Source organism: Euprymna scolopes, chromosome 41, assembly GCF_053919585.1.
Source record: "Euprymna scolopes isolate OS-2025 chromosome 41, ASM5391958v1, whole genome shotgun sequence".
Classification (NCBI taxonomy): domain Eukaryota; kingdom Metazoa; phylum Mollusca; class Cephalopoda; order Sepiida; family Sepiolidae; genus Euprymna; species Euprymna scolopes.
In genome coordinates this window covers 14,182,122-14,204,436 of record NC_136522.1, presented here as the reverse complement: position 1 = coordinate 14,204,436, position 22,315 = coordinate 14,182,122, and the positions used below count along the sequence as shown (strand labels likewise).

At 35.1% G+C, this 22,315-nt stretch overlaps 1 pseudogene; it reads left to right on the top strand.

Annotated features, from left to right (window-relative positions):
* Positions 1 to 13,987: 13,987 nt before the first annotated feature.
* Positions 13,988 to 14,132, top strand: LOC145266775 (U2 spliceosomal RNA; annotated as a pseudogene).
* Positions 14,133 to 22,315: the final 8,183 nt, after the last annotated feature.

Sequence of the window (22,315 nt, the reverse complement as noted above, 5' to 3'; positions counted from 1 at the left end):
TGTTTTTTTTTTTTTTTACTAAGAGTGTGAAAAATTAGTTGACCATCATTCAATCCGGGTCTTCCTTTTATATATATTTTACTGTAGCCCCCTATCTGTCCTCCTCTCCCCTGGCAAGACTATATGTGTTTATGGTATCTGGATTAGCTATATTAACAACTAATTTCACTTTCGAATCCTGTAGCCCTTTGACAAAAAAAAAGAAAAAAAGTTCGACCTGTTACCGGACTAAGGGGTCAAGCTTTTGGCCACTTTCATAGGCTATTTCTGCCAATCCTTACACCTGCTCGAAAAAAAATTCCAGCCTTTCGTTGGGATGTTGTACTACCTTTGCCAGTTCTGCTAAATACTTGTGAGGGTCGTGGTCTATACTGCAATACTCCCGTACCCTTCTCTTAATTTACCCCCGCATTACTTGAGCATTATACGGCATAATCGCGTTGACACACCGGTTCTCGTCAGATCACCGTCGTCAAGCAACGTTGAGCCTGGCTAGTCTAGTAGCAGATCGGTGACCATTTAGGAATGTTAGGCGCTGTATGTGCTCTCCGCTTATCTCGGCATTTGTTTCTAGTCGTCCTATACATACATTTCACTTGCCACGGGTATTTAACAATGCCAAAAAAATTCATGCGCAGACACCCCTTCGTGGGTATCTGTGGGTTAGGGTTAGGGTTAGGGTTAGAAGGACTGAAGGAGCCCTTTGACTTCAGCATTATTTTTTTTATTTTTATTTTTATGTTTCCTTTTATTTTATCTACGAGAATTTTTCGTATTTTAATTGGGAAATATTTAAACCATATTTAATATCGTCTGTAGAATTGAATGATATTATTATACCTTTACATAATTAGGAGTACGGCACAATCACGTTGACACACCGGTTCCCGCCAAATCACCGAAGTTAAGCAACGACGAGTCTGGTCAGTACCAGATGGGTGACCATTTTGGGAAGGCTAGGCGCTGTATGTACCTTCTGGGAAGGTTGGGCGTGGGGCCAGCACACTCACCCTGTAAAAAGAAGTCCTCGCTACAAAAACATCTACAAGAAGTTGTACATGGCCTATTCTCCTCAAGGGCTATGGAATGAAATATAATTAGGAACGAATAAACAGGCCGCCTGGCGTCGCTCGGTCGAAAGATACGCTTTAACAATATTCTAATTATTGTAGATTACCTTTTTATTATTATAGAGACAATTTTATATCGATAATTATATTGACCATAAAAGTATTTTTTTAATTTTTTTCATGAAGCCGAAAAGGTGCGTGGTCGCTGAACTTGAAGTTGAAGTTTCGACCCCTAGAAGCATCTCGGAAATGAAAAATGTACAAAAACTGTTTTTTAAATATGACAGTGTGAAACATTTGTTGATCCTGTTATGTCTATATATATAAATTCGTATTTATGTCTGTCTGTTCACAATTTGATTAAACTATATTGTTAAGTTTGCAGGTTGAAACAAGTAACGTAGAAAGCAATACAAATGACGACTCAACAAACAAAGGTAGATCAAATTAGAAGTGTATTAGGAAAAGGTATATTTATAGGATATTTACATAATGGTGTCAAATAAGAGAGTCTTTGCTGGAGAAACATATCTGCTCTCGGCGGCTTTCGGTGGCTTCTGGTGAACACACACTCAGACTAACTGAGTCTTCCTATTTATGTGTAATTACTATCCACATATGCAAATGCATGTGTGCCACCACAACATATATAAAAGGTCCGATGCTTTATTCTTTCATTTCTTCTATATATAGAATGATACTTGCAAAATATACAATTAAGAGGCCACCTCATTTGCATATTGCATTAAGGAAAATCTATTTTACAAAATAGCGGTATATTAATGTTTCTAGTGAGAGAATTGTTTTAAATGTTCTATTTAAAATTGTTATTTTATAAACTTTAAACAGTTAATTGAAAATATATGTAATTTAATTTACTTGGAATTATTTCCGACATCAACTTTTAAAGACGTATGGTTATCTCCCCTTAGAAACTTCACTAAATAAAATAATTTGGTAATCTCAGTAAGTTTCTAGCTTGAAAAAAAATGATTCCATTCTTTGACCGCTTCTAATTCAAGCGTCAGCAATACTTTTAAAAACAAAAAAGCCCCCTCCCTCAAAATAGCAAATTAAAAAAAAAGCCCACTGTCTCTTAAAAAAAAAAGAAGCAAATTGAAAATTTCCTTTATTTACAAAAAAAAAGTTCCTTTACAAAAATTTAAAAAATGCATATTACGCATGTGTTTGGCTAATTTTATTTCGGTCGTTCGGGCACTCGCTGCAATTTTTATTGAAACAAAAGTTGTTTTGATTTATTTTTATTTAGTTATTTTTTTTGAGGGGGGGGTCTTGTTAACACACGGAGAACAAGAAGTGCCCAATATCCAGAGAATAGTTTTTTCTCTTTGTATCTTTCTGCCGAAATAGGATATCACGTACTTCTTTTTTGGACGATTACATTTACACGCTTTTATCCGTTCTTTTATTTTTGAAATTGTTGCCAAAAGAAACTTCATGTTAACCCGGGCAATGCCGGGTACCCATGGTAGTAATATATATATATATATATATATATATATATATATATATATATATATAAATTTAGATTAGATGTCTGCACGATTTTACCGAAAAAAAAATCGCCGAATTCAATATCGTAACTAATACATAAGTGTTTAAATATCTAATAGCTAAATGTTTTGGTTTCGATTCTCGCTGATGGCACCAATATATATAGTAATGTTTGAAGTAAAAATTAAAAAAAAAATGACTCGTGCGGCAACACCGAGAATCAAAACCGAAAACATTTAGTTTGCGATTTACTTTTTCCTTTGACGTTAATGCCTGAGCTACGAAGAAATGTTTGCTGCAAAGCTAAACATTAAAAAAAAAATGAACCAATAGCTATTACGTTACGCATGCATATTTGTTGTTCGATCATTACTTGGCAAATTCAATTTTTTTTTTAATTTTCACACTTGTGCATAGATTTTCCCCGGCTAAAACACAAATACAAAGTTCGCTTGTGTTCGAATACCCTATATATCACGTTTCATGTTTGTAAACCTAAAACTGAGAGGAGTTTGGTAGGCAAATGTTTTAAACGAATTATCTCTCTCTCTCATATATATATATATATATATATATATATGCACCTTTTTATGCAAATATTACGCAAGTGTAAATCATGCAGAACATCTACATTAATGTAATTACACGTAATAGTTAAAGATTATCATCTATAAATATAACATCGAAAATGTATGTATGTGTGTATGTGTGTATGTGTGTTCGCTTTTTCTGTATGTCTACAAAGAGCTTTTTCAGAGAAGCGGTCGGTCGCCTAACAACTTTTAAAAACTTTTTATATCACATGTAAATCGTAATATCTCAGTGTTTACAACGGAGCTCGCCTGTCTATTTAATTTGCTCGACTTCGGGAAGATAAATATTCAACATTTGTCGCTCGCCGCATGTGGGTTAGTCTTTTTCCTATAACATCTTGGGAAAACAAAAATAAAAAAAAGCGTTCCCGTAGTAAATGAAATACTATCCCGCAGTCAAACTTGGCCTCATTAAGTCATTAAAACGTGCACCTGCCAAATCCAAGTAATTAAATAAATTCAAACGTGTTTCCGTTAGCATCTCGCGATGGCGCAATGGTTAACGTCGCACGTTTTAATTCACACTTTAATTTACAACTTTACCTCAAGGCTTCGGGCTCGATCCTCATACTTACCTACCAAAACATTTTTTTATTTTAACCCCCACCCCCGGGATTTTGCTTTACCCTAAACCACACATACCTCCAAACACCCTGGAAACGCTGGGTACCTCTCGCTAGTCCTATCGGAAAACTGAAAAAAAAAAACTAATTAAAATGAATGTTTAAAAGAAGATGCAAATTAGATCTTTTGATGATGTATGCAATTCCACTACTGATCTAGCCGACTTCCGGTTAAGAACTAACCAGAAAAGAATTCGGAAATAAACGGTTACTAAAATTGAAGGCGTCGCTGAAAAAAATTAGTCAAAACAATAACTGTAACTTGCTTTTTAAGAAATAAATTCGATGCTTACGTGGGTAACGCTTAACGGCGACAATTTAAAAGCAAATTAAATATACAAAAATTTTTATGGTTACAGAACGAGGAGGTCATTAAAAAAATCACGTAAATAGATGAAGTATTTTATAACTCCCTTATTTATTCGATCGGATTAAATCATGGCTGACATCTTTTAAATTTCTTCTACCTATCATATCAGTAATACTTATATTTTCTTTTTGGGCTCGATAGTTTTCCACGTCGACTGTCAAAACAATTTTCTTTTGGTTAAAACTTCCTGTCGAAAATTTTGGACTAAACTAGTTAGCATACCCCCTTGCCTAGTCATGCGACTTATAAGCCTTAATTGCTTATTCGAGACAACATCAATCTTTTGTTTTAGTATACGGCCCTTTTCTTTTAACTGTTCAGCTACTTTTGACGAGATTACTCGAAACAATTATGGCGCATTTTGTTTCTTAATCCTTTCTCACCAAATTGTACCTTTAAGTCGCCTTTCCAAAAATAAATAAATAAATGTATAAATAAATAAATAGATAAATAAAAACCTGTATAGGAAATATTTATTATTTTTATAACTTGTCAACCGAACTGGTCTTAAAACTGCAGATCTATCCATGGTTCAACAAGTGAATGAGGGGGGGGGTTATATACGCGAGTAACTTGCACGCTAACTTCCGTAACGTACGAGTTTCATGATTAAAGTATTTATTGCATAAAAAAGATTCTGACGGTAAAGGGTTAACTGTTCAGTTCATATTTGACGAGCCTATAAAAGCTAATTTCAGTTGACACAGAGGCATTATCCGTGCCCAAATTTATTCGAATATGACCAGTTTATGCAACAATTATTGCCATTTTCCTTTTTTTGTCACCAAACCATTAGACTATCTTCTGCCGCCACCCCTTCAAATGTATGCACAACTGATTCTTATTTGTACAGTCACGGGAAACGGATGTTTTTAAGGAAAACAAAACTCTGCGAATATTTCAACATAAATTGTATAATGTTTAAAGATTATCTCCCTATCCCTGACTAAAGGAGAACATCCATTTCCCGTGACTCACCCTGTATTTATTATATTTTACGCTTTATGATCTGGTTAAACTAATTCGTAAACATGAATATAACAGCATTGTTACGGATTTGTTCCTAGTCTAGGGGTATCGGAACACCGCAAACATATCAATGAAAAATAAGAGTAAAAAAAAAAGATAATTTGAATGTTTATTAACAAAGAAAAAGAAAACAAAATCCAAAATAGTAAGTTGTTTATAATCGATAGTGTAAGGGAGATAATTCTGTTTTCTAGTTATTTCCCTTTTATTAGGAGTAAATGTTTTTATAGTAATGTTTGTTTTTATCTTTTAGACATAAATGCTTTTTGGTCAAATATAATTAAGAAAAAAATCTATATTTACCAGTTATTGATGAAAGAGATCTTTCTCTGTGTCTTGTTTGGTTCATCTGTTATTTTAACGACTCGAATTTTCTTGTGTTTTCCTTCGGTCAGAGTTATAATAGTTAGTCGCGTCTCATTGCATCCCAACGTCGTGTTATAACTGAGTTAGAAATAGCGCTCGTTCGCTAATTATAGCTATCGCTAGAGAAGCTTCGGGAACAAACGTTTTAGAATGTTTTTTGTTCCATGTTTTGATAATCTCCAGAGACGCTAAAAAACGTTTTACATTCAAATAATTAAGTAATACTTTTTATATTATTTTATATAATATTTTATTGTTATTTCCTTTCAATTAAGTAATTTATTATTTTTATTACTATTATATAATATGTTAAGTATTTTTATTTTGTTACAATTAATAATATTAATTATTATTTTTATTATATTTTATTTTTAATATATGTTATTATTTGGATAATTAATCTTATCTTTTGTCTAATAAATCATAATTTCTTCATATCGTAAGAGGAAAATCTATCATTCCATGACAGCATAAATAAAGTTGGAATCGATTCAGACACACCTTGTACGGATTAGTTCAGTATCTGGGTAGATGCCAGATCCTCCCAGATTGCAACGGTCCATTGCTTACATTCAATATGCCGCCATCTGTCTCAGAGAGTGAAGAATTTCGTTTCTTGTCATTACACTTTTTTTCCAGCACTCTGGATAATAATCAACGTAAGTTTATGAAATGCAAAAATCCTCAGTGGTAGTTTAACTATTTAAAAAAAAAAATGTAATTACATTTTCACCCCAAACAAGACAAATTGCCACTTTGGTGTAGGGGGCTACTATCAGGGGCAACAACTACTGGGGTACTATCTAGGGATTTGGGCAGCAAGATGTCGGTTCACGTTACACTTGAACTTCTGCACGTCAGTACTGTTGGGGAAGCAGGGACTTGGAATGGAATTCCAGAGTCTAGCGGTTCTTGGTAAGAAACTATTGGAGTAAAAAGATCTTTTACATCTAGGGATCTCTACAGTGTGGGGTGGGATTTAGCAGCCTATCGGGTTTGTCCGGCTGCTCACGTCCTGGGGGAACAAGTGATTGCAGTTCGTCAGAGCATTCACCACTAAAATACTTGTAGAAAAGGCAGAGGGATGCAACATTTCATCGATGGAAAAGAGGCTGAAGCTTTATTGGACTTTATAATTGTTCTAGTTTGAAGAAAATCATTGCATCACTCTTTAAACTAACTAAAATCTCCAATAAATATTGTTTTAATCATCTGCATCATAATTTAGGTCATTGAGTTAATTTGGGTTTATTTTCGCAATGGCAAAATGAACAGTCAATAATAAACGACCCAGAATCTTAGAACAAAATTGCTGCTACTTATATATCATACAACATGTGAAAGCATGCGTAATACCCCACTCTCATCAGCTGTAAACCAGAGTGATAACAGTTTCGGTGACTCAAGACAGTACTGCCACATCTGGTGCCACCAGCAACTATTAAGAATTTAGCCGCTGAGTAGGGTATATATATATATATATATATATATATATATATATATATATATATATATATATATAACAACAAAGAAACTTGATCAACTAGAAGAAAAGAGAAAAAATACAGTAAAAATAACATCTCTTCATGATGAAGTCTTTCAGATGTCCGTTAACTCCTATTGAATATATTCGGTCAGAGTATTTCAAATTTGCAACCGTTTCAAATGGTGCGTTTGAAATTGTGGTAAAGAAATAGATGTTTTTAGCACTTAACGTGTGGTATTTTTTTCACGTGTTCTATAAAAGGCAAAACATTTATTCTAGTTTTGGTAACCCTGAAGCCATTTTTTTTTCACATCTTAAAAATTTAGTTATCTGTAAAAATAAAGCTCGTAATATTTAGTATTTTCAGCTGAGAGTCAAAATACAAATTTACAAAAATATATGTTCAGGTCAAATTGTTTATTCTAAATGCCTATTTAAAAGCAAACAAGCTATGGGGTGGAACGATAAGGTTGTCGCCATATAGAAAATAACACTACAGCTTTATTTAAAAACTTATTGAAAAAAAATCAATTCAGGTTACTTGATTATGTAGTAAGGGCTGACATCTATTCAATGTAGCCCCCTTCTGCCCCAATCACTGCCTGGATACGGGTTCGGAACTGGAAGCATACCTTTTTGGTTTCGATTCTACGTGATTGTACCCAAGTCATATTCATAGTTGCGTGCAAGCGACTCTATAAGTCACTCCATCGGTCGTTCTGTCCGTAACACTTTTGTGCTAGGCCTTTTTGGTTAAGATAAAAGATTTGTTGTTAATAAATGCTGTTCTAAGCTTTTTAAGTTTTTCTTGGCCAAGATCAAAGTGTAGTATCTGTTCCGGCAGATACTGCACTTGGGATAGTTTGTACCAGTCAATACTGTCTATACTGGGACAATTATTATTTTTGGTAACCAGAGTGACCCCTTTTAGGGGAGCTGGTTTTTACCTCACACTAAAAACGGCCTTGTGCCTAATTTTCTCAGTGGGGGAGCAAATAAATACCATCTGTTCCGGCAGATACTGCACTTAAGATAATTTGTACCAGTCAATGGAGGGGAAACCCTCTATACTGGGACAATTATTATTTTTGGTAACCAGAGTGACCCCTTTTAGGGGAGCTGGTTTTTACCTCACATTAAAAACGGCCTTGTGCCTAATTTGCTCAGTGGGGGAGCAAATAAATACCATCTGTTCCGGAAGATACTGCAAGCTATGACTAGCTATGACTAGCAAAGACCAGATGTGGGGGCAACCCCACATGCCTGACCATTAACCAGCTCCCATTTCCCACCTCTTGGGAGCTGGTCCCCTTTTTCCCTTCCCCCTCCCTTCACTCCTCACATTAAAAATCGGCCTTGTGCCTAATTTGCTCGGTGGGGGAGCAAATAAATACCATCTGTTCCGGAAGATAAGATCTTTAAGAGTATAGCTGAGAAAATAGACCACATCCTGTCTGCACATCCCTCGGCTAACATTCACATTTGTGGTGACTTCAATGTCCATAACGTGGAATGGCTGACCCACTCGAATAAGACAGATGACGAGGGGAGGTTCTGTCATGACTTTGCCACTGCCTACGACCTCACTCAGATTGTTCGCGAGCCCACCCAAGTGCCAGATACTACCGGTCAGTTTGCAAGCCTTCTAGACCTTTTTCTCTCAACTTCCCCTGAGCTATGTTCATTCACGGTTCTTTCCCCTCTAGGATTCTCCGACCACTCCATTGTATCAGTTAAGATAAAAATGAAATGTAATAAGTCCCCAGACGTACCCCTCCACCATACTGTATACCAATAATCCATGGCTGACTGGGATAGCTTCTGTACATTCATATCTGATCTACCGCTGCATTCCATGTTTAAAAAGGATGTGTCCTCTATAGTATCAGACCTAACCGAATGGTTAATTGTAGGCATAGATCGATTCATACCATCTAAAAAATTCCAACAAAAACCTAACGGACAGCCATGGTTTTCCCAGGAATGTGCTGCTGCCATTGTGCACAGAAATCACTTTTTCCATAACTACCAACATAATAGATGCACTGAGACTAAAGCTGCTTTCAGGTCTGCCAGCAACCACTGTAAAAGAGTAATAAAAAATGCAAGAGAGCTATATGCGCAGTCTGTTTAATCCAAAGTTGCTGATCAGCGGCTTGGTTCCCACCAGTTTTGGCAAATAACAAATAGGATACTGAACAGAAGTGTGCGTTCTATCCCAAACATTATCAATAGACCAGAGGTCATCTCGTCACCATCAGACAAAGCCAAACTATTTGCAAAGAACTTTGCAGCTAATTCTACCCTATGCGATGAAGGCCATCAACTCCCCATATTTCCTATAACACAAAACACACTAGGTAATATACAAATATCTGTGCATGAGGTCGCCAAGCTAATCAAGAACCTTGATTCCAGTAACGGCAACTGGCCCTGACGGCATCCCAATTATAGTGTTGAAAAAGCTTCAACCTGAACTTGCTCCCATACTTACAAAACTGTTTAAGCGTTGCCTTAAGAAGAAGTGCTTTCCAACACCCTGGAAAATCTCATCAGTATGCCCTGTATTTAAGAATTCAGGTGATAAGTCATCTCCCTCTCAGTACAGTCTCCTGTGTGTCATAAGTAAGTTGCTGGAATCCATATTAAATAGAGAAATAGTCAACCACCTCAGTAGAAATAACCTTCTTAGATACATGCAATATGGTTTCCGTTCTAAAAATTCTACCACAGATGTGCTAACGGTTATATCTCATAGGATTAGTGAATCTCTTGACAAAGGCTTCCTTTCCAGGGCAATTGCTCTTGACATATCAAAGGCCTTCGACAAGGTATGGCATAAAGGCCTACTTCACAAGATCTCCAGCTACGGTATAACTGGAAATATTCTCTCAATCATTAAATCATTTCTCTCCGATAGGCTCATAAGTGGTTGATGGACAAAAATCAGAGGCCTGCAGTATTAATGCTGGAGTCCCTCAAGAGTCCATCCTAGGCCCAACTCTCTTCCTGATCTACATCAATGATCTCCCAAACACATACTTAAACCATTCGTTGACATCTATGCTGATGACACGACCATCTACGGCAACGCATCAAAGGCTGTAAATGACAAAGCTCTCTCTGATTCTCTCTCCTCTGATCTCGAGCGCGTGGTTCAGTGGAGGAAGACGTGGCTGGTTACCGTTAATGCATCTAAAACCAAACTCCTATCTTTACATCATCAACGCTCCGATCCCCATCTGGCATCAATTGAAATGGATGGCTCTCGTCTAGGAGAAGCCTCATGTTTTGACAAGCGTCTGGACTTGACCTTCACTCCTGATCTGAAATGAAACACGTACATCAAGTCTGTTGCCAAGGTCGCTGGAAAGATGGTCGGATCCTTCTACCGCTCCAGAAAATATCTCACTACTGATGCAATTTTCTATCCATATAAAAGCCAAGTACGCCCAAAGATGGAATACTGCTGCCATACCTGGGCAGGAGCTGCTAAAAACAGCCAATCCTACCTTGACAGAGTACAAAATAGACTTCGTGGCTTAGTGGGGGATACCCTTTTCTCTTCCCTGCAACCTCTCTCCCACAGAAGAGACGTTGCAAGCCTATCTTTGTTTTATCGTTATTTCCATGGCAGGTGCTCGTCTGAACTCCAATCTCTGGTCCCCCCTCGCCAATCTTTTACGAAAAACACCCGTCTAGCTGAATCCGCTGTCGACAACTTTTCCCACTCTTTATCTATGCCTAAATCAAAACGTAGATTCCATGAACAAAGCTTCTTTCTTAGAACTGCACGCCTGTGGAACTCTGTTCCGTCTGCCTGCTTCCCTTCTGACTACACCTTGGATGTCTTCAAGCCCAACGTAAACAAATTCCTGATTAACCGCCCCCTTAAGTAGACACTTTAAATATCCACACTAACGTACTGCACTTACAATAACCCTTATCCCTGAGCGGCTTCCGGGCCTTGATAAGTAGTGACCACCTTGTAAAAAAAAAAAGGATGATTACCCTTGTTTTCAAGCAATTTATAATCTTTATCTGTTTGAGAACCAGTTCGAATTCTATTCAAAACCTCTGCATAATCAAAATCTCCTCCGCTGTCGATGATTGGTGAGCTGTTCAATAACTCCAAATGTTGCCCATAAAGATTCAATATAGAACGAAACATGGTAATCTTTTGAACTTGGCAATTCAAAAATGTATTTGCCCATAACATGCTTCAATTGAAGTAAGTCACCAAACATTAATACTGCACACCCACCAAAAGGTTCACTGATTTTTTTTCTAATAATTCTCTTAAACGGAGATCAATTTGATATAATAAATCTGCTTTTACCATGCTAAATTCATAAAGAATAATCATCTTTAAATTTAAAAACAAAATCATTTTTGATCCCTTAGTTAGAAATTCATTGCTAAATGGAAAATTAAAAGCACTATGCAATGTCATCCCATCAATATTTGCAGCTGCTGTTCCAGTAAATGACAATGACAAAATATAAAGATTATCTAAATTATCACCAGAACGTCTCAAAAGTCTTTCTATTAGTTGCACTATAACATGATGACTGAACTTTTCCCAGCACCTGCTCTCCTTTGAATAATAAGTCGAGGTGCAGAAAATCTGAAAGAGGATTTTCTTGTGATCAGTATTATTTTAATGTATTTACATACTACGTCAACAACCATTCTTTGATCAACTGTGGATTAGTGGAAAAAAAACTTCTTTTTCGGGCCTTAATGTTATGATTTTAAATAAGCCAGGTGTTGTCTGAGTGTCATTTTCGTCACATACACCTTCAAAATCTCTTGCTGTATATTCAGGGTTATCTACAAGACCAATTTCTTGATATTCAAGTCTTGTTCATTTTGTGGGTCTAATTGTTCACCTATAGCATGATTTATTTCACGAGCAGCTGCCATTCCCTCTTCAACATTTTCTAGAAAAGGCATGAGTTTTTTTTCTTTACTTCAGAGAAGTGACTTTGATTAAAAGTATTTTGACAAATTTCTAAGTCATCTCTTTCATCTAAAAGACAATACTGGCGGCCATCAGCTATATTATTTGTGTGAGGATGATACAGTTGAAGTTCAGAAAAAAGATATTCATGAAGGTTTTTTGGCCTCTTGAATTTATGATGTCTCAAAACAGCTTCAATTCTTAATTTCATAAAACCAGGTAAATCCGCCTGTGTAGGTTTTAACTTAATGTAAGTTGGTAATTTAAAAACCTGTTCATGATTAATATTTTTTTGTTATAATTACATCTTTAACAATAAGTTTTCCATTGAAATTAAACTGTTTTCTAATAATATTTTGTTTAAATTCATGATCTTCTGGTTTTTTCTTGCGCTTGAATATTTTTTTTTTAATTGCAAAGATCTTTTAACTCGGATTGAACACTACAATCTCTCCTTAAATATTTTTCATACATAGATGCTTTCTCTTCATATTTAACTTCTTTCATGTACTTCAAGTGCATCTTCACAATATTTGGCAGTATCAGGTTTTTGTAAAATACAACTAGGATTAAATCCAGTGGGTGCAAATGTACATTCAATATTAGAACCCTTAAGATGCAAATGAGTAAGAATTCTAAAGTATGCTTCACTTTCACCCATTTGTTGTTGAGTAATAAAAACGGATTGAATCTTTAACTTTGTTCTTAAGTCCGCATTTTCAGCATCTTGAAGTGTAGCCAACAAATGTTGCATAGTCCAACTGTCATCTTTAGAATAATAATCACTTCTGTAAGTTATAACAGTAAAAAAAAATCGAGGCACAATTGAATATCTACATTACCATTCCAGGCAGCTAACCACTCAGGGTGATAGGTGTTAACCATTGTTTCTGAGATATCCCTTTTGTAAAAAGGACGATATCCAGATTTATTGACAGGCAATGCATTTTCATATTCTAATTTTGAGCTAACATTTTGATATCAAAACCAGCAAATTCTAACTAGTTCAATTCGTTGTTTAGTCAGGGAACATTCCTCCATATCAAAATTAGGAAGAGAATCTAAGATAGTTCTTATATCAGGTAGTTGGATTGTGCCATTATCAGCAATTTTTCCATGAAAGAGATACCGAAAGTCATCTAGGACATAAGAAAAATCTTCATTTTCATAGTAAGCATGCTCTAATAATAGATTAAGTGTATATTTAATTTTTGAATTTTTATTACATTTATCCAATTCAGCACATTTTTTTTTCATTTTATCATCTTCCAATACTTTTTCACAGCATTAATTACCTTGGTATATTTGATCATTTTCTGTTTTATCCTTTTCATTATCAAAAACATAATTAGATGGCGGGCTGATTATGGTTTTATGTATTGGTTGTGTAGGGAAATCAAAACGACATTGACAACCATATTTTTGACAAACTTTTGCAGTATGTCTATGGAGTTGAACCTCCTTCACTAAATCACTAACCACTGGGTTTCGTAAAGATTCCGATATGGCAAGATCAGCAACTTCATAGCTTGCTTATGATGTGCTGACAATTTTAGACAGTTTCTTATTAGATTTTTAGCTTCATTGAAAATTTCTTCATCCGATTTTGTCAATTGGGGCATTTTTTTCCCAGTCAATCCTCAATACACCATGTGCATGTGGAGCCCCTCTAAATTGAAATCCTATGCGATATTTATAGTACTTAGCAGGTAATGTTGCTTTCTTGCACATAACTACATTCTTAAATACTTTTCACCAAATATTAAAGCTAAGTGTTGCATTTTATAAGTTACTTTTTATCATAGTATGCTTAGATGGATAATCAGCAAGAAAACCATCTAATGTTTTTTTTAGTCACATGCAAGCGGCTCATTAAGTCACTCAGTCCGTCCGTCTGTCCGTAACACTTTTGTACTTAGCCTTTTTGGTTAAAATCAAATGTCTGTTAATAGATGCTGTTCTAAGTTTTTTAAGCTTTTCTTGGCCTTTTGGCCAAGATCAAAGTGTAGTATCTGTTCCGGCAGATACTGCACTTAAGATAATTTGTACCAGTCAATGGAGGGGAAACCCTCTATACTGGGACAATTATTATTTTTGGTAACCAGAGTGACCCCTTTTAGGGGAGCTGGTTTGTACCTCACATTAAAAACGGCCTTGTGCCTAATTTGCTCAGTGGGGGAGCAAATAAATACCATCTGTTCCGGCAGATGCTGCAAGCTATGACTAGCTATGACTAGCAAAGACCAGATGTGGGGGCAACCCCACATGCCTGACCTTTAACCAGCTCCCATTTCCCACCTCTCGGGAGCTGGTCCCCATTTCCCTTCCCCCTCCCTTCACTCCTCACATTAAAAATTGGCCTTGTGCCTAATTTGCTCGGTGGGGGAGCAAATAAATACCATCTGTTCCGGCAGATGCTGCACTTAAGATAATTTGTACCAGTCAATGGAGGGGAAACCCTCTATACTGGGACAATTATTATTTTTGGTAACCAGAGTGCCCCCTTTTTGGGGAGCTGGTTTTTACCTCACATTAAAAACGGCCTTGTGCCTAATTTGCTCAGTGGGGGAGCAAATAAATACCATCTGTGCTTACTACATGCTGTAGTTATGTTTGTAACTTATCCTTGGCCACATAGGGAATTTGAAACGTTATATTAGCTAAATCATATATATGATATAAAGTGGGGGATCACTTTCCTGTATTAATTTAATGTAAAATGATCACCCACTTTACAAACAGTCAGTCTCAAAAGCCATTCAAGTCATTCTCCAGATCATTCAAGTTGTTTTTGAAGGATTCCAGTTATTTTTCAAACATTCAAGTCATTCTTAAAGTCATTCAATTCATCCTAAAGTTCATTAAAGTCATTTACTTTTTATTTAAGTCATTTCAGCCCATTTTTCGGTCATTTTAGTTTATCTTTAAGAATTTCTGGTCAATCCTACATTCATTCATTACACGAGAGTACGCGACTAATGGCTATCGGCCTTTTTAACTTGAAATCACTATATATTGGGTACAATATGATAATCAATTGAGGATTGGTTCTGTAATACAAAAATCTATACATTAAAATATCATACTTAAGCGTATATTACGACTGAGCAACGCCGGGCAGCCTTATTTGTATTCCAATTCAAGCCAGGAGATCATCTCAGAAATCATAATTTAATAGCTGTGTCAGCCACGCAGCAGAGCACCAGTATATTTATTGTCAAGCCTCCAGCGAGAGGTCTAGCCGATTCGCACTCCTTGTCACAGACCACGACATCTCGTGTTCGGCGTCCGATAAACAGCTAAAAAAAATTATATGAGTAGGTGGGAAAATATCAGTAGCAGCGAAAGATGCACGGCTTACGAAGAGATTAGCAGCAGCAGCAGCAGTGTCCGAAAGAGCGCATATGCAAATTAAGCGTGCACGATAAAAAAAAAGAGAAAAAAATAACTGGTCTAGACGAGGAAAATACGTGTCTGAAGAAAATGGCTGTGTAAAGTCGAAGACGAGATTAGGCCGGCTGTGGTCGGAAGAAAAACGCAGCTCAGCTAGATGGACATGTGACACTGAGAGACTAAGTTATGTCGCGACGGGAGGGTAACTAATAAATTTGTTAAAAAAAAAAAAAAAAAAAAAAAAAAAAAAAAAAAAAAAAAAAAAAAAAAGACTCTGCTTTTATTTATTTCTTTCTTTTTTCTGTTCACTCCCCCCTCCTCTGTTGATTACGGGATGATGTTGGTCCTGTGTATGCGTTGTTTTCCTTTTTGGAAGGTTGGTTGGTTGTTTCTGTTTTACGGCATATCAACCCTTTTCAGGTTATTTAATGCCGAATCCGGTGATTTTGAAGAAACATTTTTTAATAGAATATATTTGTATTTTGCAAGTCAGTTTCTATTCAACCCATAGTTGGGACCCTAACAGGTACTACCACTCCGGGTCAGAGTGGACCTGGGAGCAATGGCAATTAAAGGGTGGCTCCACACTCCAAGCCTGCAAGCTGGGGCCTCACCACTGGATATAGTTTAAGGTCATATCCAGGACCCCTTTTTGAAAGGAGTTCAGTTTAATGCTAATCTCCTGAGGCGCCACTATCAGAGAATGCCTAGGGAGCGACTCCGGTTTTTTTGTTTTGCAAGCCAATATACAGGGTGTCCGTAAAGTTACTATACAGTCTTATTGTTTTATATTTGTATTAATAGTTAATTTTTTTTACAGGTTTATTTAATCAAGCATGCCACACAAGCTAACTTTGGAAGATCGCAAATTTATTTTGAAGCGATATTGGAAAACAAAAAACGCACAGGATGTAATTCGACTGTAGAGTAACTTTACGGACACCCTGTATATCATTACGGACATCGAACTAAGTTTCGACAATGTTAAATATCTCAAGGGTTTGTCAAGGACTTTAATAATTGAACCATGGATGCAACTTCGAAACGTAGATCCACGTCGGGGTTTCTCATGTTTCTGTAATTTTACAATTTCTACATATGTATTTAGCCATTTTTGTAGAGAGTTTATTCATTTCAATACATTTAAACTCATCTATATAGACCATATCGTATTTATTTCTTACAAATTCGAGACCGAGATGACGCATAGTCATGTCAATCATATGAACGTATTCAAAAATCACGAAAAACGATAAAGTAGAAAATTAACTATTAATGAGAACAGTTTTCAAAGAAAATTCGTGAAAATTGAGTTTTGCTAAATTGTCTTAAGATTTTCTGTTTTCATAAATTACTTCCCTTGGTACGATTCGAACCCTCCAGTTTCTTTTTTTTTTAGCAACTATTTTTTTTTTTAATAGTCTTCGAAAACCTAATGGCGTTCTTAATAACGCTATTTCAACAAGGTTATGTTGACTGCGTAAGTGCCCCTTTTGTTTAAATTGTTACATTTAAGTACAAAATAGTAACAAAACGACCCCTTCTCCCGATGTTAAGAAGGGCTTTCTAAATAATTTCAGCACAGTCCGTATTACGCATAAAACCTATATCTAGATCCAGTCGTTACTTAAAAAGTAAAAAGATCATACATCCACGAGGTAAGTTGTGCAAGATAAAAGTAAGCAAATGTTTTCAAGATGCCTTCATTTCAGGCGCCTATATAACGATATGTACAATTTTTTTTTCGATTATTCATAAAATTAAAAAAAAAAAAAAAAAAAAAAAAAAAAAATCACTTTCACTTAAGTTGGTTGGTTGGTTTTTTTTATGGCACATCAACCCTTTTCAGGTTATTTAATGTCGAATCAAGTGACTTGGAAGAATGTTTTTAATAGAATATTTTATTTTATTTAAGTCGGTTTCTATTCAACCCATAAATAGTTAACAGGTACTACCATTCCGGGTCAGAATGGACCTCAGAGCAATGTCAATTAAAAGGTGGCTCCACACTCCCCAAAGCTCGCAAGCTGGGGCCTCACCATCAGATATAGTTTAAGGTCATAGTCAGGACCGTCACGGGGGGGGGGCGATGAATAAGGCATGTCAAGGAGACAAGGGTTTATTAGTCATTGTTTAAGGCTATCCGTTATTGTCGTGTAGATGTGAAAACTCACATACAAAAACTACTAAATATACGCTTATCAGACACGTACAAAAGGCATATAAAAAAAGTCTGGAAACATTTAAAGTACCTCGTATATAATGTAGTAATTGAGAAATAAAACTAATGCATAAAATACGCAATTTGAACATTTTGCACCACTCAAAGTCCATAATATTTCTCGAGTTTTTATAAGAACAAAGAAAGACAATTGTTAGTATATATTAATACCGTAGCACTAGGTGTATCAGAATTTTTGTAGGAATTTTTGACACCCCTAACACGAAACTGCGAATACAATATAAAAATCTCGGAATTTCTGTTAAAAGTGGGTTATTTATTTTCTTTATGGATTATACTTCCAAAATAAACTATTACAGTTGTTTTAAAAGTAATAGAAATTTTTTTTTTTTTAAACAGTAATGAATTTTCCGAACTCAATATTTTTCAATTAAAAATCTATCAAAATTTTTCTATTGATTCTATTTTTACGATATTTTCAGGGTCAGTGTGAAATTTTATGTTCTTTCCAATAAATTGAATATAATATTTTAGAAAAACGTTTTTTTTTAAATTCACGACCCCCCCATCCCAATTTTTAAGTGTCTATTAAAAAGTAAATACTTAATTTAGTAACCCGAAAGTAAATTAATTTACTCACAAATTGAAGAGAAAAGGTCAATACATAATATATTCAAATTTAAAAAAAAAAAAAAAAAAAAAAAAAAGACTGTTCTTTTAGAATTTTACCTGTAAAGTTTGAAGTTTAAAACTTTTTTTAAACCACGTTATTTGTTTTTTTTTTTTTGGTCCTTGCTCCTTTAATTGAAAAAAAAATTAGGGCTTGAATTACATTTTTCGAGGAGTTATAAGCTTGGAAAGACAGGGGGTCGAATAATTCACGCCTCCCATTTTGTAAATGTCTAATAATTAATTTAGACCCCCATAAGTACATAATTATTTACTCACAAATTGAAGAGAAAAGGTCAATACATAATATATTCAAATTTAAAACAAAAAGTACATATTGTTCTTGTAGAATTTTACCTGTAAAGTCCGAAGTTTAAAACCTTTAAAAAAAAAAAAAAAAAAAAAAAAAAACTTTTTTTTTAATGAAATCTTGGTCCTTGCTCCTTTAATTGAAAAAAAAATTAGGGCTTGTATTGCATTTTTCGAGGAGTTATAAGCTTGGAAAGATGGGGTGGAATTATTCGCTATTTTTACGAAATTTCTGACACTGCTACCGTAGCACGTGTGTCACGGTTTCCAGTTCATAAAGTATTCAATCGGGAGATCCTATTTATTAAAAATGAGGATATAAGGTGACAACATACTACGGACATTAGTGTATAAATACGCTAATTTAATGTTTCTAGTACGTTGTCACTTGGGCTGTGACAACAAAATATTCTTTTCTTATTTCTGACGCTCTGGTATATATCCTACAGTTAGACATAATCAACCGAGAACCACATCGTTTATATAATATATAAATTAATGGATATATACTAAAGAGTCAAAACAATGAAAAGAATATGTACTCACACTTCCTTTATTAAATGAAATCTCCAAATCACTTAAGTCACAATCTATGTATCTAGAAAAGTGAACGTGTCTGTGTGTGCACATTTCCCTACTTAATAACTGTACATTTTCAGTCTACAGACTCCAAATTTGATATGCAGGGTACAGAGATTTGGGAAAATCTTCGTAATCCGTTTTCGGCCAGAAATCTGGCTATTAAGGGTGACTAAATTTTGGGTTCGTCACCAAAATCCGTTTTTTGTGGTAACAAAAAGGAAAGAAAAAAAAAAGGAGGGGAAAAGCATTTATGGCAAATTTCTCTGAAAAGGGTAACTAGTTGAAATGAGCAAAAGAGATACAGACCCGAATAAGTTTTAAATGATCCAAGTTTATTAAAACAAAAAGTTATCGATTGCCTTTATTTCCCAAGGTTGGGGTAAAAAAAAAAAACCCTTAAGGAAACATTTAAAAATACATAAAAAATACAAAAAAAAAAGACGTCAATCCTTACTTGCAAGAAAGGCTGAAAGAAAAGAACATAAAAAATGGAAAACAGTCCTTGTTTAGAATTTAGTCCTTTTAACAAAATATTTAATCTTTCTTTGACAAAATGTTCTTTTTTTCCGAAAGGACAAACAAAAATGTGAGAAAGTAATTTCCTTTGTGAAGGCCCAATGTGACTTTTAATTCAAAGGGGAGAGAAGACCATAAAGCCGCTTTGGTAGGCTTTATGTGTACAAATACGGGGTAAATTCTTGAATTATGGAAGATTTCCTTCCCAAGAAAACTTCGGTTGAAAAATCTTTCAAAGATGGGTATTTCTTTTCTAAGGACGATATTCTGCTCGTCTCGTCGGCGAAATTAAATTTTGTTCTTAGAAAAGAACTCCTCAACACACGGTAGTTTCCTTCGTTAATCCTTGGAGAATAATAATTTACTAGTTGTAAGACTCGATTGTCTTAATAACCGGCATTAATCTTCCAGTCGTAAGATCTTGTTATCTTATAATGACTGAGAATAAAATAACGTTAATAGTTTAGTACCAACCAATGAAGTTCTAAACAAACGTCTTTCTCCAAAGGAGGAGAGAAAAAAACCCGTAGAATTTAACGTCAAGAATTCTTTTTGACGGAGCCGAATAGCATCCTTCTTAGCCGGCAAGATTCGAACTAACGCAAAAGCCCCTTCCTCCTCCTCCCCTCCAGAGGGTAGGAGTGGATATGGCTGCTAGAAAGTGAACTATACCGATGCTGAAAGTGACCTGCCGGTCAAGGAATGCGTTCCTTGACCCAAATGGCGAGATGTTGAATGTGTATAAATAATATAAAAATTATTTCTCTATTAAAAATTTCAACAAGTCGTCAAAGTTCAACGATTTGAACTTTGAGAACTTTACCAAATTCCTCGGCCAATTTCGGGTTTAAACAATTGAAATTTTAGAGTAGGTTCCTTGGACATGGATCTAACTTTATAATTTGATTTGAGCCCAAAACAATAAATGTTAAGGGGTCAAAGTTTAAAACATGACCTCTGCGGTTCGTACCAAATTACTCAGCCAATTTCTGGTCTAAACATTTGAAATTTAACTTGATTTGAGCCCAAAATGTTAAGGGGTCCAAGTTAAAAACTGACGACTGTTTTTTTTTTTTTTTGCTCAACATACACCTCCAAACATCCGGGCAACGCCAGGCTGAAATGCTAGCGTAACTATATAAAAAAAAAAAAATCGTGTTCTGGCTAAAGGTAATATTTTGGGCTTTCGTTTGTGCGGAGGATCCCTATGATGTATCAGACTCCCATAAGGATATCTTGGATTAACAATTTTAGTTTTAACAGAAGGGTTACAATATAGCGAAACGTTCACAGAAGGCCCGGCAGCAATATATTATGTATGAAAGATGTCGCCGTAGAATTTCCACAGGTCTCTCTAGTAGGCATAACACTGATATTTCGTTTTTCAGCCAAGGTTCCGCAGATCCATTAATGTTAACACGTACGACTGCTGACAAAAAAAAAGTCAGGTAAACAGAAACTAACTCTAGAGACTAGTTCTACGTTGACTTTATCCTTCAGTGTCTGTTCGCTTAAATACTAACTTACGGCAGCTTTATGAATAAAAAGTTTATCTCTTCAAATATAACAATCATAACGCATAAATAGGAGAAACGTCATGCATAATAATTTCAATTACAAAAGACATTTTTATTGTTCAACTTCATTTTTCGACTCCCAATCTATATAATTAGGAAACTCGAATGATCTTGTAACGATGTATGTACCCCATTTTCCAGTTTACGACATCCGGTTGCGCATGCGCGCATAAACATTAACCCATAACAATGTACACAAATACAAATCGCTTCTTTTGCAGAATTTGACCTGCGCACTGAAATATTAACGTTATTATTGCGAAATTATTTAACATGGGAAGAGTGGGGTTTAAAATAACTTAAACCTAATACAGAAATAAGCGTTGTAAAAAGCAGATATATCAAAATTTGAATTTAACTATAATTATGATATCTGTTCAGTGCATATTTACCTATAAGTATGACCAACCACCTATAATTCAGTAACTGTAAATTTTTTTTTTCAAAAAAAAAAAAAAACTTTTCTTTACGTCACAAGTGTCACGCTCATACATGAATTCCATAGCTAATATAACATACTGACCCAACGGGTCACGGGTAGTCTAGTATTTCATAAATTTATTCTAAAACTTTATTTTGATACCAATATTATCATAAAGGAGTTTAAAAAATGTTGACTTAAAAGAGAAATAAAACTACAATAATGGATGAAATATGCAATACGAAAATCTTTATATATCACTCAGAGAGGAAACGCATGACTTGCATAGTCAACAATAAGGGCTCTCGAAGCCTTTTCAGAAACGATGGTCAATATACGCATATAATTACATATCTATATTTCATACATACAAGACAAATTTTCAGTTGCCACCTTTTGTTTGTCAAATTAAATGCTATTAGAGCCAGACTTGAAACTCCGAAGAGACCAGTTTATATTCTAGAACCGCATGAATTTATGTAAAATATTTTAACACAAGTCCATCTCTTAGTACGATGGACTAGCATTATAAATACTTACATCCCTTGAATAAGAACTCTTCTGCCCATGGAGTATAAAAGTTGTTGTACTGGACTATTCTAAGCTGAATTACGTTCCATAAGCTACACGCTTTTTCATTGCTAAAACAGT